Source organism: Ambystoma mexicanum, chromosome 7q, assembly GCF_040938575.1.
Source record: "Ambystoma mexicanum isolate Mex_15411 chromosome 7q, UKY_AmexF1_1, whole genome shotgun sequence".
NCBI classification, from domain to species: Eukaryota; Metazoa; Chordata; class Amphibia; order Caudata; family Ambystomatidae; genus Ambystoma; species Ambystoma mexicanum.
Window position 1 is genome coordinate 956,823,936 of NC_090941.1, and position 17,199 is coordinate 956,841,134.

Here is a 17,199-nt window from a genome sequence, read left to right on the forward strand (position 1 = left end):
ACACGTGGGTATATTGGTGATAGAAAACAAAAAAATACATCAAGCAGATGTCACTCAATGACACAACGGGTCTCACATCAGGGCAAAAAGTACAGTGTGTGTCAGCCAATATTACAAATGTCAATAAATAGGTGCTGTACATTGGAAAGTCCATACTTGATCAAAAATCAAAACTTTTTTGTAATTCACACCCAAAATTGTAAACTTGAAAATAGAGCCTAAACCTATGAAATTGATTTTACAACAAAAGCCATTTAAAAATGCCAGTGCTGCTTTTTTTGCTGCAGCATCCAAAATCAACAAGCTGTCGGAATAATTAATAGCCATTTAAAAGACCGTAGATTGTTCACTTCACAGGTGAAAACATGACAGATTATTCCGTTAAATGCTTTAAGTAAATAATCTGCTGCTAACAGCCAACTACATCAAATAGGTGAATTTGTGAATGAAAAAAATGCAACTATTTCATATTGCAACTAGCTAAATGGAGTGAACTAAACACACCTCATTAAGACATGACAAATATTGCATTCTGACATCCAAGTAAAAAAGCTACCAATCTGGAGCTAACAGCCAGCAACACCTAAAAGGTGAATTGAAGTAAAAACAGATTATGTGCCTCATTACGAGTATGGAGGTAGCCATGGTGCTATTAGCGCCATGGCTGCCTCCATACCGGGCTTCAATACCGGGTTCCTGCAATGAGGAATTACCGGGTCATTCCGACATTGGAGGACCCGGTAATTCCTCCTTGCAGGAACCCATCCCCATTCCCATTTGAGCCCCCATAGGGCTCAATGGGAATGGGGAGGGAGGTAATAACGGTCACATTACAAATGGCCCGTTATTAGCTCCCTCTTCCCCTCGCGGGACCCGGAAAGGACGTCTGGTTTTACCAGACTTCTATTCTGGGTCCCGCAAAGGGAACCTCGTAGTAGGCGCTCCCGTAATGAAGGGTGCCGATCCCATACCAGCACCCTTCATTACGGGAGCGGCAGGGTCGTAATGAGGGGAATGGAGGTAGCCATGGAGCTATAAGCTCCATTACTACCTCCATTACTGGGTTCCTGCAATGGGGGCTTACCGGGTTATTCCGACATAGGAGGACCCGGTAATTCCTCCTTGCAGGAACCCATCCCCATTCCCATTTGAGCCCGCATAGGGCTAAATGGGGAGGGAGGTAATAATGGGCAGATTACATCTGGCCCATTATTGCCTCCCTCTTCCCCTCGCGGAACCTGGAAAGCACGCCTGGTTTTACCAGGTGTGCGATCCGGGTCCCACGATGGGAAGCTCGTAATCGGCGCCCCCTTCATTACGGGAGCGCCAGCCTTATAATGAGGCCCAATATGTTTAAAAAAAGAAGTTAGTTAAAAATAACATGTACGAACACTGTATCAAATACAGATCGAGAGACTAGTCTACACTACTCTTAAAATGGAATCTAAGTGAGAAGCCAACATCTGTCACGATATATTACACGGCACAAGCAAGTCAGGGATCTCCTTCCCCTACAATGAATGTGGCGCACAATAAAAACACTTTAACTTTTACCTCAGATTCTTTTTTTAAGAAGGCCTCCAACTCGTATCACACCCAACCCCCACAAACACCCTGTATCACAAAGAACTAGGAACCAGACTGGTGTGTATCAATACGATATTTATTAATTTATTATTAAATGTTAAATGAGAATCAACCAATTTGAACAGCCACCAATGTTGTGGCAACACAAAATGCAGTGACCGCTATAAAACGACCAGGTTAAGATATACTGTCACAATTACTTCCTTTTTTAATGGCAAAACATAAGAAGAACAATTTACCACACAATGATAGCACACGTGTTAAGCACTCCCACTGCAACAATCAACCCCAAAACATCAATTGAAATTGATTCCTTTGAATAGAAGGCAGTGGCAGGGAGTAAGAATGGAGGGGGGGGGAATCTGTTTTGGTATGGTGCCCACAGAAACAAGATGGGGAGCCAGCAAAGAAGGGGCAATACATTTTTTAGAGCACAAGGGAAGAATGGGGTTTTTATTATTTTTCACAACTGCTATGAAAAAGAGATAGAAAACAGAGAACTTGCTTGCTTATGTTTAGAAAGACAGGCAGAGCTTTTAGGGGATAACTAGCCAGCACACCAGGAGAACAGTTTTAGGATATGCAACACAAGGGCAATGGAAAGGGAATGCAAATGGAAATTAGTTTTGACCACAAAATAGGAAAACAGGAACAGAAGGGGAAAATCATTTTTTGGGATGCTAAGCTCAGTTTCTATGGAAAGGAAAATGCAAATGGAATTCGTTTTTACTGAGGCTGCAAATGACAGGTAGGCTTTGGGAAAGGGGTTAGCTCACAAAAGGAAAACCAGTTTTGGGTTAGGATAACAGATGCATAGAGAAATTACAGTGGCAAATGGAAATTCGTTTAGCAGTGCTCAATATAAACACAGCGACAAATTTGTTTCTTAGATCACAATGGGATTAATTCCTTTGGGCAACACTTTGTAACTATACCAATTCACAAGGCACTGGGATGAGATGGTGGGTTTTGAAATCCCACCATACAAATCCCGTGAAATAAATGGGGAAATTAATTGAATTACTTACAAAAATACACTAAGGATTTACACAGACAAATATGGGTTTTTCAATGGGGATTTGCTAACATACACAGGCAAACAAGAGATTCTTCAATGGGGAGATGACTGAAATACACGGGCAAACACAGGATTCTTCAATGTTATGTTATGTTCATTTTTCTTATAAAGCGCCAAAGCCCTAGGGCATCCAGGTGCTGAACCAATGGGGAGATGATTAAAATGCACTGGCAATTGCGGTTTTGCAATGGGGAATTTTCAATGAGGGAAATATTGAATGCAATGCTACAAGAATAAAGGGTTTATGCAATTTAGGGCTGGGGTTATTACTACTTACAGGAGAGGGCTGGACTGAACAACATTGAGCGTCACAGCACCAGTGCTGGGACAGCCAATGTGGTCAGCAAAGGATTTCCTCTTTCCTCCAAGGGGTCCCAAGGCAGCTACTAGGGCTCCTGGTTCCTCTTCAAAATTAGACCTCGCTGCTTGGATGTTTCTCCAGATTTGTGGCATGTAGATCACCTCTGAGGTTAGTGGCAAGAATCCTGATTTGAGGTAAAGTTACCTAGTTATAGGGCAAGTGACCTCACTGATGTGTCAGAGTTCTCGCAGAAAGGATTGGTGGAGTGTCACTAGTCCACTCCAATCTGTGTGCTGATAGGTTCAGAAAATGTAGGAGTGTTTGGGACTGGCTAGGGGAGGATACCATTTCATCATCTTCCTCTGACAGGAGGCTTGGTCTGGTTTAGGCACATAAAAATCTCACTGCATGACAACTGCCCTTAATCTCCATATTTTGACACATATTATGGCATTTTTTAACACTATATTTTTCGGTGAATCACATAAGCGTGGTCAGGTGTCTGTGTGTTATACTGGTGCAAAGACACAATTTTTCTGCATTTACTCGATACTTATATTAGTTAAAATTATGTCCCTTGGCAGGTAGCATATGAATCATATCTCACATGTTTTATCAAATTGTTATGGTTCTCAGTCATACAGAGGCCACATTATGTTTTTTAATCAATAACATTTGATCTGTTGTGCCCACAAAAATCGTTTTTAGTTGGTGAGAAGCGGCTCGCTGACAGATTATTAGAAATCCTACCATGACTAGTGTGGGGGTAGATATTATTGATTTTACACAACGAAACCCATTTCTCCCCCTTTTGCACAACTCCTGAAACATGTCCCCCACCGTTGCCATTTGCCTGTTCCTGGCTGTGACATCAAGAGGGGTCCTGTGTTGAGATTAGTTGGCACATTCCAAGAGCTAATTGCCAGCTAAGGCAAGGTTTATTGCAGCCTAAGTGGCCTGTCATACAACTGGAGAGCAGAATTAACTTTATCTTGCCCACACCATGAGTTTGATCTCAGAGCCTTCTATTCTTTCTATTTTTAAGGGAAATCCCTCCTGTTTGAAGTGAACCAAGCCCAAATCCCCATGACAACATGGGCTGTGGAATCTAGTTTCACATTTGAAGGCACAATCAGGGAGAAACAAAACCAAGATTAGGCCTGCCCCCACTTAGCCAACGTGGCCTTTTAACTCCATTTCACTTTAAAATGAACTCTTGGAAATGCACAGAATTTTAACATGTAGAACCCTTGCAAAGTAGTTCCTTCCACAAAGTGGTTAAAGAAGGGCAACAGCATTACATTTTTAGAAGATTTAGTGCACATCTGGCTGGGCATAGTGTCACTTTAGAGGCAAAAATCGAAATGTCATTGTTAGTTTCAGCCGTGCAAAGGCCTTTTGCTACTGCAGTTCAGCATCACCTAATGGAGTCTGTACACTGTTGTTCCTCTGTGATGGCTCATGATGGACAGAAACTGAGTGTCATGACCCACTTCCTGAAACCCCTGCGGCAGGCCCATGGGCCAGGAGGGTTCTCGGCTCGGGGCCCCAACAAGCTTAGGCATCCTTTGCCTAGGCCCTCTTGGGGCCAGTCCCTGTGCCTTTGGCACCAGGCTCATAGTTAATGAAGACTTGTGCTTGGGAACTACTTTATTTCAATGTCAGTCAACATGGAGGCATCCACATAGCTTGGCTCCTTGGAACCAAGCTATGCGGTATAGTGTTTTGAGTGTGGTAGCCTAGGGACTATTTTACCTGGACTACTTTCTTGATGCTATTTAAACCACACCCGACTGGGAGAACACGCTTCACGTTACTTTGCAATCCTACAACGTGACACTCATCGTGTTCAGCAGCATCTGCGAACCTCGGAAGAACAGCACCTGAAAAACAAAAGGGACATCGTTATTAGCAGCAGCCTACCTGTGATTCCACTGCTAGCTGCCCTCTGCTCCTGCAAACAGCATCCAAGGAACAGCGAGCCTCCTGGACCGTCAGATCTGCAAAACGAGAGAAACAAGATATTAGACATTTACAATTGTGCCGGCAGCTTACCTCTCAAGTCGCCCATCGACCAGCACCGCCTTGGGGCTTCTTGCTCCGGCTCCGGGTGAGCACTGCAACCTACGGGAACAAAAGACAACAGGTTAGCAAAGGCAAGACATCATAACGCTGCGCATAGCGCCTACGTACCGCATTAAGGCGCTCTCAAAACACCATCACCTGCCGGTGAGTCCAAATTCAGCCAATGTTCCTTGGCAAACCTCCGCGCACCTAAGGAGAGAGAAAAGAAATTATTGAAGAATGGCTTACAGTATAACAGTAATAAGACCTACCTGAAAGACTCTAAAGGGCAGCATCAGTGAAGTAACTAGATCGCACTCGGCCACAAAGGACAACGCGCCCCTGCTAAGAAGGCAGGATGGAGAGCACGCCAAAATCCATAACAAGGTGAGGAAAGGTCCGGGGAGGGGCTGTGGGCATACAGGGTGTTGGGAGGCTCTTACCCCAGTTGCCCAGTCTTGAACATTGCCCACCTGTTTTCCAGGCAGAACCTCCCCACTGATTATACCAGGGAGCGGCTGAGAAGGGCATTAGAGTCCCCGCAGCTGGGTGGCGTCCCCGTGGATACCAGGTGAGCGTAACACTGAGTTCATATTTTAAAACTCTTGCACACATTTTGATGAGCAGTACTTTAGTTTAATGGGAAAACATTGAATGATTCATTTTATTTAATGTTCATGACAGAAAACAATCTGCTCCACTGCAACTGCAGCACACAATGCTGACATCCCATTGAGGGTTCTGTGGACTGCGGTTTCTGAGACTGTTATTTCAGCTCTCCAAAATGTTGGCAACCCTTGTCTCATGTCTTTCTCTTATGCCAGGCAGTTGGCATTTTTAAATGATATGACTTTTTGAGGCTCAATTTCACTCCTTCTCACTTTGATTTCATAGCATCATTTTCCACATTATTCCGGAGCAGGCCTTTTACTTTGGGGAAATCACTTTGATTTCATAGCATCATTTTCCACATTATTCCGGAGCAGGCCTTTTACTTTGACCGGCCTTTTCTTTGACTTCAAGGGCTCATTTCACCCCATATAATCCCCTCTCTGAGCTCCTTGTTGAGTGTATGCAGATAGAAGAGCTATGAGATAGTGGCATGTTCATTTTGTATTGCCTGGGTTCGTCCCAGGGATCTTTTAGGGAGCATGTCTGCTCCTGGGTTTGTTCCAAGACTCTCCTTCAGAGCACGTCTGCTCTTCTCCTGGTCCTGATGGAGTGGTGCTCTGGGCGGTCCCCCACTCTTTCAGATTTTTTTTCATTAGGGTGTTTCCTGGACCTCTCCTGTTCCGGCGGCTCCCCTTTGGCCTGTAGAGGTAAGGAGTTATTTTATCTGCCAAGAAGAATGGAGAGATTAAGTATTTCATACAATACCATTTTCCCAGGTAGGGACGTGAAAATGGACAACAAAAGAACAAGAGACACATAGCAGATTTACATTTCAAACTTTTCTTCTTACATTTTAATCCTTCATAACCGTTTCAAAATAATAATAATTGTACTACTCCCTTTAAATATATGATTTTCTTCATCCAGGTTCCAACTCTTTACCTTTACTCTTCGGAGGATTCCTGGGCTCTACCCTCACTCGGTTCTTCAATCAGTCGCAAGTTCTGCCGGGGGTGACAACACTTCAACTGATTGAATTGAACCCATTTCTCTTCCGTCTGTTCTCCTTTAGCAATGCAGATCTCATAGATGACAGGTGAGATTGTATCCACAATTTCAAATGCGCCACACCAGGAGGGAAGGAACTTCCGCTCTTTGGTCTGGTTCCTTTGAAAATTGTACAAGAAGACCCTGCCTCCTACTTGGTACTCTTTCTTAGTGGTCTTTAAATCGTAGTGGGTTTTCATCCCCTTTGCCAACTTTTCCAGATTTCGCTGGGCGTACGCAAAAGCATGCTGAAGGTGTTTTTGCATATTCTCAATGTATTCATGCGTCGTGGACATGTTGATCAGGTCTGCTCTTGAGTTCTGTAGAGGAGATGCTGCGGTAGCACCCTTTTTCGTCCAGTCCTTAGCTCGAATGGAGACATTATTGTTGCAGAAGATGGTGTAGACCTGATGGCCATCAAGACAAGTGGTAGTCGGATGTCCCAACTAGGCCCAGAGTCTGCCACAAACTTCTTTAGGACGCTCACAATCATTATATTGTACATCTCAACTTCCCCACTAGAGGCAAGGCAGTAGGCAATATTGAGTTTTCTCTTTACCCCGAGTATCTCCCACATCTTTTTCATCACCTTGCTGGTAAAGGGACTTCCTCGGTCTGACTAAATCTGTTGGGGAAGACAGAAACGCGAGAGGATGTGGTTGATCATCAGGGCAGCTGCTGTTTCTGCCTTGCAATTTGGGGCCGGGAACATTCCACCCACTTGGTAAACAAGCATGTCACGGTTAACATGTACTTGTTTCCTCTAGAGGAGCGAATCACAGGCCCGATGAAATCTACTTGCAAATCTGACCAAGGCAGTGTCATCCCCCTTTTCTGTAGGGGAGCTCTGTGTGTGAGGGAACTTGGCTGAAATTTCACACACACAAGACACCCCTTCAAGTATTGGTTGAGGTTCTGACCCGTGTGTGGCCAGTATGCGACCTCTCGCAAGATTTCCAAAGTTGTATGAAAACCCTGTGGACCGGCTATGGCCGCGTCATAGGCATGACTTAACATCAGGCTTCGGAATGAGGTAGGTACCACCCACTAGTCACATCCAGAGATGGATCTCCGTATCAACAAACCGTCTTGGATTGGGAACATTTTGGAAAACTTCATCAACACCCAGAGGTCCTCTTTCCCAATGTAATCAGATTTGGTCAGAGTAAAATTCACGGGGTCTTTAATGTGTACATAACATTTCCCAATAATCGGATCCCCTTTTTGTGCCATATTCAAATCAGCATCTAGGGTTTCCTTACTCCACTGCGCAGTTGAGAGTTAATTTTGGGTAAGTGTTTGGCACCTGGTGACAGCAGCGACCTGGATTTCCCCCAAGAGGGACTCGATCTATACGAGAACCCTGTGGATGGCTCTGGTTTTGGCCAACTGGTCAGCCAAGTCATTTCCGGTTTTGTCTGGTCCCTCTATTATGGAGTGAACTTTGATATTTTTCCAGTCGATGGTCATCTCATTAGAGCTGACCAGAACATCAATGGCTTGTATTAAGTTCCCATGGTATGATATGATATGGCATTTATAAGGCGCCTATACACAAGTGAGGCAGGGAGGCTGTTCCAGAGAGTGGCCCCACCCGAAGAGAAAGATCTACTGCCAACTCGTTGCTTGGGAAGCGACTGACCCCGAGGGAGTTGGAGGCGGATGAGCAAAGAGCTCAAGAAGGAAGATATTTAGGAAGAGAGAGTTGAAGGTATTGAGGCCCCAGGTCCCAGAAGGCCTTGTGAACAATGCAGATGGTTTTGAACTTAATCCCCTCAGCCACTGGGAGCCAGTGCAGGGATTTCAGTCCTGGAGAGATACGATCCCTGGGTTTTAGGCCAAGAACAAGTCCTGTTCTGAATAAGTTGTAGAGGGGGGAGAGTAGAGGCAGGCAGATTTAGAAAGAAGCTGTTGCAGTAGTCCAGCCTAGAGAGAACCAGAGCTCTGGAGACAGTGAGCTTATGGGGGAAGGAGAGGAAAAGAAGAATATCTCTGAGGAGCTGGAGCTTGTAGTGTGACTTCTTAGGGATGTCAGAGATGTGAGGAGAGAAGGAGAGTCTGGAGTCAAAGATAACCCCAAGGTTTCTGGCCTCACAGGTGGGCGCAGGAACAGGGCCAAGAGAGGCCGGCCAGAGAGAGACAGGAAAGGAGGATGATTGTGACGATGATGAGAATCTCAGTCTTACTGGCATTAAGGCAGAGATCATTGGCAGCGCACCACTCCTGGATGGTGGACAGTCAGAGATGAGAGAGGAAGAAGAGGTGGCTGAGGGTAGCCTGAAAATGAGCGGAGTGCCATCTGCATAGCACTGGAAGTTGTGACAGAGTGCTGGAATGCGGTGGGCAATACGTGCCAGGTATTGGTTAAACAGCCAGGGATAGAGGAGAGGAAGGAGCCCAGTTGGCCTGGGAGGGTTTGTCGGAGGGGAAAGAAGTCAGCCACGCCAGGGCCTGACTGGTGATGCACAGGTTATCACAGAGACAATTGAGCAGGATGGCATGGTTGACCGTATCAAAGGCAGAAGGTAGATCAAGTACGATGAGGGGTCAATGTTGGAGAGCAGGTCTTCACGGATGCTCAGGAGAGCAGTTTCCATGCTTCTGACAGCTCAGAAGCCAGACTGATGGTCATGGAGACAACCAACAGATTCAGTGTGAAGATTAAGCTGGGAGATGGCCAGCTTTTCCAGGAGTCTGCCCAGGAAAGGAGTGATGGAGATTGGACGGTAGTTGGCTGGGCAAGACGGGTCGGCAGAGGGTTTCTTGAGAAGAGAGTGCACAAGAGAGTACTTCAGGGAGAGGGGAAGACTCCTGTGGTGAAGGAGTGGTTGAAGAAGTTGGCCAGGGCAGGAGCCAGGGAGTCAATGTGGTCCTTGATGGTTTTGGAGGAGCAGCGGTGAACCTGTTTTGACAAGACTTTCATAGATCAGACTTTTCTGGAAACCTCCTCAGAGGAGAACAGGGGAAAGGCAGAGAAGGAGGGGGGTGAGGTGGCCGAAGAAGGACCAGAGGAAGAGCAGGGAGTAGAGGGAGGAAGGGTAGAGGAGGAGAGAGAGGACAGGATGTCCTGAGTTTTAGAGATGAAATGGGAAGCAAGAGCCGTGCAGAGGGCCTGGGAAAAGAGAGGGGAGGCAGAGACTGTGGCAGGATTGGCCAGTTCCTTGCAGATTTTAAAGAGTTCAGCCAAGTTGTTGGAAGCCGCAGAGACGCGGGCTTGGATGTGGGCTCTTTTCTTGGTGAGGACAGTGAGCCACTATTGCAGACGGCAGGCCATTTTATTAAAGGATGTACCAGAAGTACGCCATTTCCTCTCAGTCACCCTGCGCTAGCGTTTAAGGTTGACAAGGTCTGAGTCGTACCAAGAGTTGACTTGGCTTTGGGTTTCAGGCGGATCCTCATGACAAGGGCAAGAACATTGAGAGTATCAGATATAGCAGAGTGGAGCATGGAAAGGGCTGTGTCAGGGTGTGAGTCAGCCAAAGGGGGAGGGAGGGGTGAGAAAGTGGCAGTGAAAGCCTCCACTGACACGCGCTTCATGGGTCGGATGACCGAGAAGGTGGGGAGCAGGCGGGAATTGGATTGGCCTGAGGGGTAGAGAGGATGAGATGGAAGGAAAGGAGAAAGTGATCACTCCAGGAGAGAGGAGTGGTGAGGGGGATAGAAAGGGGAAGATCTGAGGAGATCAGAGCATCCAGAGTGTTCCCTGCAGAGTGAGTCGGACCAGAGGGGAGAATTGTGAGTGAGAGAGTTGCAAAGGTCGCGGAAGAGTCCAGAGGAAGGACAGAGAGCATCCAGGTGGATGTTGAAGTCTCCAAGAAGGACAAGTTGAGTGGTCGAGACCAGGCGGGAAGAGGAGAGGTCCTGCCACTCAGAGAGGAAGGAGGAGATCTGACCAGGTGGCCAATAGATAGTAGCCACAGTAAGGGAATGGCTAGGAGAGGGATAGAGCCTGCAGACGAGGCATTCAAAAGAGGAGTAGGCCTGCATAGTAATGACAGAGGCAGGTATCCACTTGGGGAACATCTGGGCTACTCCCCCTCCGGAACAGTTGGACCTGGGCGCGGTGAGAATCTTGTAACCGTCGGGGAGGAGAGTGTCAAAGCTTGTGACAGAGCTGGCCGTGAACCATGTCTCGGTGAGACCGAGGACATCAAGGTCAAGTTCCTCCATAAGGCGGCAGATGTCAGAGGAGTGTTTGACAGCTGAGCGAGAGTTGAGAGTGGCAATAGGGAGAAGGTTGCCTTCCTTGAAAGACTTCCGGGGAGGGGTAGAAATCAGAGGTACGCCCTGCAGAGGTGTAGAGGGAGCCCAAGAGGGGGCAGAAAGGGAAGGAGGAGTGGATAAGGTAGCCAAGGAGGAGGGAGCAGGCGTGGAAGGTGTGGATGGGGCAGTGGGGAAAGCGGGAGAAGAAAGCAAATAGATGCAACGTGGGAAGCGTCTATTGAAGAGGAGAACGTTGGCCTGAGGGCTTTGGACCAAGATGGTGCCATTCACTTAAACATTAATGATGACCTTAGAGGAGTGCAAGGAGGCCAGGAGGGCCTCCCACCGGGTGCCACCATTAATGGGAGAGGAAGAGAAAGGAGAGAGCAGAGAGACCCTATGAAGAGTCCATAGGTCTGGTGAATGAACAACAAAGAGGATGTTGGTGAAAGTTTGCCTGGAGGAGGCACTGGTATAGGTGTCAGTGATAGGGAGGCCTGGGTTGGAGACCAGGATGTCCTTTTTACATTTCCTCCTACCAGATTTAGTGAGTAGAGCAGGATAGTTGATAGAGGAGCAGTTGGAAAGGATGGGAGAGACAGAGAGCACCATGAAGTAGGTAGGGAGAGCAGAGAAAGAAGAGGAAGGGAGTGAGAAGGGGAGAACACTAGGAAAGGACACAGGGCAAAGAGCAAGCAGACGAGCCAGCCAGAACAGAAGAGAAAGTTGACAATGATCAAGATAACTGGCACTAAGATTTGAGTACTTACACAATGCAATTCCAAACAGGAGAAAGCACACCTAATTTTGAGAATCCTGAATAGTGGGGAAAAGGCCCAGGTTTCACAATGCAATTTTAAATAATCACACAATGTAATTTCAAACAGGGGAGAAACACACCTAAATTTGGGAGTCCTGAATAGTGGGGAAAAGGCCTAGGTTTCACTATGCAATTTTAAATACTCACACAATTCAATTTCAAACAGGGGATAAACACCTAAGTTTGAGAGTTAATTATTAGGACAGGATTGTGGGTGGAGGAGGGTCATGGCCTAACACGGGCCACTACACCTTCACAACTAGCTGCAGGGAGGGACAGCTGGTCACTGACTTCCCCTGCTGACACCTGCAGACACAAGCTGGGGCCGCCTCTGATGGAGCCGCCCTTTGCGTAGGGGCTGCCGGGAAGAGGGCTGGTAGAGTGGTTTGTTATTTGCACACAGCATGCCTCGGTTTTTTCAATGTATCAGGGGGTCCACGAACCCATTCCTGACATAATCTGAATCAGTGATTATGACTAGTTGCCGGAGTTGGTGTTGCATGGCAGTGAGGATGTCTTGATGTACCGCCATCAACTCTCCCACCTGACTACTTCGGGGACCGATCTTGTACCCAGTGGAGGGCTCCGTGGCGTCATTCACCCAGGCATTCCCAACACCAGCCACCAGTCCTTTTTCCCCGTTGTTATCAACATGGTAGGAGCACCCATCTAAATAAACTGTGGGTATCTCCTGACACATGTCTTCCTCATAGACATTGTGCAGGGAAGTCAGGTACGCCTCCATGTTGTCTTGGATTTTAAGACTTTCGTCCTTGAGACAGTTTTCTTGAGCACAGTCATGCAAGTCAACCAAACCTTGCGCAATGTCGACTCTTCTTGTTTTGGCCATATCTGACCTCCACAGGTAAGCCTTGCTTGGACAGAATCCAGGAAGTAATTCTAGAATTACTCACATTCCCTGCCCGGTTTCGGTCACTTTGGAGGCATTGCAAGAGCTGTTGAGGAGTCTCGACAATGATTTGCTCTCTCTAGATGAACGTGCGGTAATTCTTCAATGCCCACACCTTTGCCAGGAGTGCCTTTTCACGATCATTGAATTGTTCCTCTACAGAGGAGAAAGTTTTACTCGCATACAAGATGATTTTGTTGACCTTGTCATGCTTCTGGTACAATACTGCTGTTAAGCAAGAATTTGAGAACTACGTCTCCAAGAAGAATTGCTTGTTTTTGATGAGGTCCAAACGAGGCGCTTGTGAAAGGCTTCTCTTGAGCTGTTCTACTGCCTCGGTTTGCTCTGGACCCCACTCCCACTTGACTATGGCCTTTAGTAAATGGACCAATGTTCTCGTGATCTCTGCCTAGTCCTCTATGAGCTTTCTACTATAATTAGTAAGTCCAAGAAGGCTTCTTAGTTCACGCAGAGTCATGGGGTCTTTTAATTTTAGTAAGGCTTCCACCTTTTTCACCTGAGGACTGAGACTCTCAGGGGTGATTTCATGCCCTAGTTCACGCGGGTCTTACACCACTGTGCCTTCTGGAAGGACAGTTTCCCTCCGGCTTCCTTCAACAGGGTCAGAATGTATTGGATTTCAGCTATGTGTTCCTCCACAGTTGAGCTTTTAATTAAAATATCATCTACATAGAACAGGTTTCCCCTTTCTCCCAAATCAGGCATGGCCTTATGCAGAAAGATGTTAAATTTGTTGCCGGAGTTTATATAGCCAAACCGGGTTCGGGTCCACGTGCAATGCTGCCCTCCGAAGTTAAAGGCCAGCTTGTATTGATCTTCCCCAATCATGGGTACTGTCCAGTAACCTTTAGTCAGGTCAATGGCGGTATACACCTTTGACCCTTGGTTCTGGGCCAGTCCCTGATCAATGTAGGGAAGAGGTCATTGGGACACGTCGACCCGTTTGTTTAACTCCCTAAGGTCTGCGCAAAGTCTCCATTGGCCAATGGGTTTTCGTATCCCCAGCACTGGGTTATTAAAGGTACTATGGACTGGACAAAGTATCCCAGGAGATTCTAAGTTCTATATAATCTCTGTGAATGACTCTATATACGCGAGGGGCAATCGATATTGCTCCACGGTTACGGGAGCCATCCCACGGTCAGTTGGTATGGAGGTGGAATGTATCTCGGTGCGACCACAGTCGTTCGAGTCCATGGCAAAAATCTCTTAAAAATCCAGAAACACCTGTTTCAGCTTCTGCTTTTGCTCCTTGGTCTCACAGGCATCCTCAAGGTTGATTCATTCCTCAACCATCTGCCTGAAGTCTGGAAATACCCCAGGTTTTGCAATTTCCGCAGTATCCTCCAGTTGCATGGAGAGATCTCTTGTTATGGTGTTGGCCTGGACATGAGGTTTCAAGGAGGGGAGGCAGTCACAGTTGACTTGAAATACCACCTCATCCTTCCTGATGTCGCAGGTTACCTCTTCACCCACGTAAGGGCAGGAAGAGTACACCAAGAAATTCCCCCCTTGCCGGGTGAAAATCTTTTATGTCGTCATCACAGAGGTAACAGCCATTTGGAATTTGTCCGATGATCTCATTCCCTAAGTCAATGTAGAAATGTTGGGCATCAACCGCCATTCCAATAAAGGTGTCTGCCTCCAGAGTAATACTCCTAGGGTCGCTGTTATCCACCAATATTGGAATGGTTTCGTGTTCTAGGTCAACTAGTGGAGTCAGGTTCAAATACAAGCCTTGCTGTTAGAGGTGATAATTTAAATGTATATACGCGTACAGGTTTTGGAGGATCTGTCCTCGCTTTATATTTAGGGGAATAGTGAACTGTCTTACCAGTCCTGGGATGGTGACCTCTTCTCCAGTTTGAACTTCACCTGCCTATGGCAGCAATTGAGCTGACCAAAATGCGTTCTCAAGGTTTTCAAAGCCCATGGGGTTACCCCCCAGTCGGGACCAGACTTTGTAATTAATTAGGTCCAAATTAATTGTGAATTGATTGAGATTGTCACTCCCTAAGTGAGGGGGACACTCTCACAACTGAGCAATTATGATCTATGCTTTTGTCACCTATAGACATTTCTAGCACTCACTGTTAGGCAGGTGATGTTTGCAATTTGGAGTTTCCAGGCCCATTTCCCACATATCAATCAACTTAAATGTGGGAATGGTCTGATCATTTTGGAGTTTCCTGAATAACTCTTCGCTGATGAATCTTTTTCCATTATTCAGACATATTCTGGCGAGAACAGGCTCCCCCCCTCATTTACCTAAATGGGGGGAAAAACAGCTGTTCACCCTTTTTCTGGATGTCAGCAAAACTCTGAGCTGGTTTTTCATCATGTTTTTTCAGGGGATTTGGGGTTTCTTCAAATTGTGGATTGGTATAAAATTTCAGGGTATTTCCTTCCAATGTGGAATGCCACTTAAAACTGGGAGGAATTTTGATTTTCAAAAATGGGGAAGGGTTCCCATTAGCGGTTTGCTCTCCTACTGAGATGCCAGTGATGTCCTAAAGTGGAATTCGATTTTGTCAGATCGCTGCTCCACCATGTGGCATGTGCCATTTAGACTTATGTAGTTTTTGCTTTGTCTCAGTTTTATTGGCCGGTTAGTCTGTGTTCAGTCGATCAGGGGTGACAACCTCCCGAGGAGCTCATTCCGCAGGAGACTAGGGTGCCCTCTGGAGTGACGACTATCTTCGGGTGTTTCACCCTATGTCAGTTTTGGAGTTGTCCAGGAAGAGGTCTGAGGGGAAGTTGTGACTCTCCCCCCTTCCTGAATTAATTTGATCAACTGCCTTTTTGGACAGAAGGGTGGCTTGGGAACCTGCATCCACCAGTGCTGAAAATGCACCTTGGATCTGGACTTTGATGGAGGCATAAAATCTGCCTTCTGTCTCTTAAAGGGGGCAAAGGAAATGTGCATTTTGTGCCAACCTCTCAGTTAATTTCTTTATTTTGAACTCTGACACTGGGTGATCTTGGCCGGTTTTCTGTGTCGGAGTCCGGGAATCTGTAAAAAAAACTTGGCACCCAGATATTTGTGGGACTGTGGAATCCCCTTTTTCCCCTGATTTTCTGTTGTCCCCCTTTTCCTGGATACAGTCATTTGAATCAGTTTGGGGGGAGGATCCCTCATTGGTTTCAGAGTTCTCTAGGTGACATTTTTGGGGTCTAGAGTTGGTGGTTCTAGGTCAGTCACCATACTTACCCAGTCTAAGTTAGAATCTTTTGGGACCCATTTTTACTTGGAAGGAATCCCCCCATCCCTGAAAGAGAAGATTTTCTTCCCTGAATCCTCCAGGGATTCTTCGCCTTCATACTTGATTACATAGACGTCCTCCACACAATGGATTTTCCTTGTCCCTGGGTTTCTCCTACTTACCCTCTGTTCCCTAGGTTGCAGCATTTCGGGGGTAGGAGATTTGGGTTCAGGTTCAGAGGTTTCTAGTGGTTTTTCTCAGGTAAGGAAGGAAGTTTCCTCTAAGGCTTTGCATCTCCCTTCCCCCAGGGCCTCTGCTTCTGGAACCTGTTGGTTGTAGGGGTTCTCTCCCAATCATTGCTCTGGGTTGCCAGACCCTTTGTTTGAGTTGTTATGGGCAGCTATGTCCATTTGAGGGTTCTGCTGAGCCCTGTATATGCGACCCATGTCTTGGGTCAGACTTTGCACCTGGCACTCCAGTTGCGACATCCTCTCCGGTTGTTATGGGGGTCTGGAGTCATATCTTTGCTGCTCTCGGGAAGGGTACCTGTCCCTTCTCCTGGAGTAGCTTGGGTATTGAGGGTTTCCCTGGTAGCCCTCCATCCTTGGTCTCCCTTCTCCCTGATTTGGGGGTGTAGAGTCCTGAAAGCGGGAGGAGAGAGGAGGATTGTTCTGAAGGTTGGGGTTTGGCGGGTACCTGGGGAAGAAACTTAAGTTGGAGGATGGAACATTTCTTCTCTCCTGAGGGAAGCTTTGAGGGAAGATTTATGGGATGTTTTGTGGGAAGGTTAGAGGGATCTTTCCTGGGTCCGTACTTAACTGATTGGACCCCCCCCTTGTGCCGGGTGAGTCCATACATACCCCAAGATGGGTCTGTTACCTTAGTACCTCAGGCTAATGTAGGTGTCAGAGTCAGGTGACGCATTTGTTGGATACTCTACCTGGCTACCACCTGCTTGCGATTGTTCAGAGGGTCTCCTCTGCCTCCCATTTAGCTTATAAGAGGGAGGAGTATTTTTAGGCCCCCCATTTCTAAGTCCAAAATGGGGGTATTCTTCACCTCTGCCACCTTGGCAGCAGTGGGGCTGTTGGAAGGTTTAGGATTTTTGTGAGTATTTTTGTTTTGAACATGCTTTTGGACCTCATAGATCTGGGTCCTTTAGTCATGGAAGTCCCTTACCAATTGGGTCATAATATGCTTAGAGAGGGTGTGAAAATACGTATTAATAATCTCCTTACTATTGGTGCTCACCCGTCTAGAGGTCTCGGCAAATGCTGCTTTAATTCCTGCACAAACTCTCTAGGTGCCTGATCCTCTCTGCACTGCAGGTTGTAGGCCAGCTTGCGAGCCTCC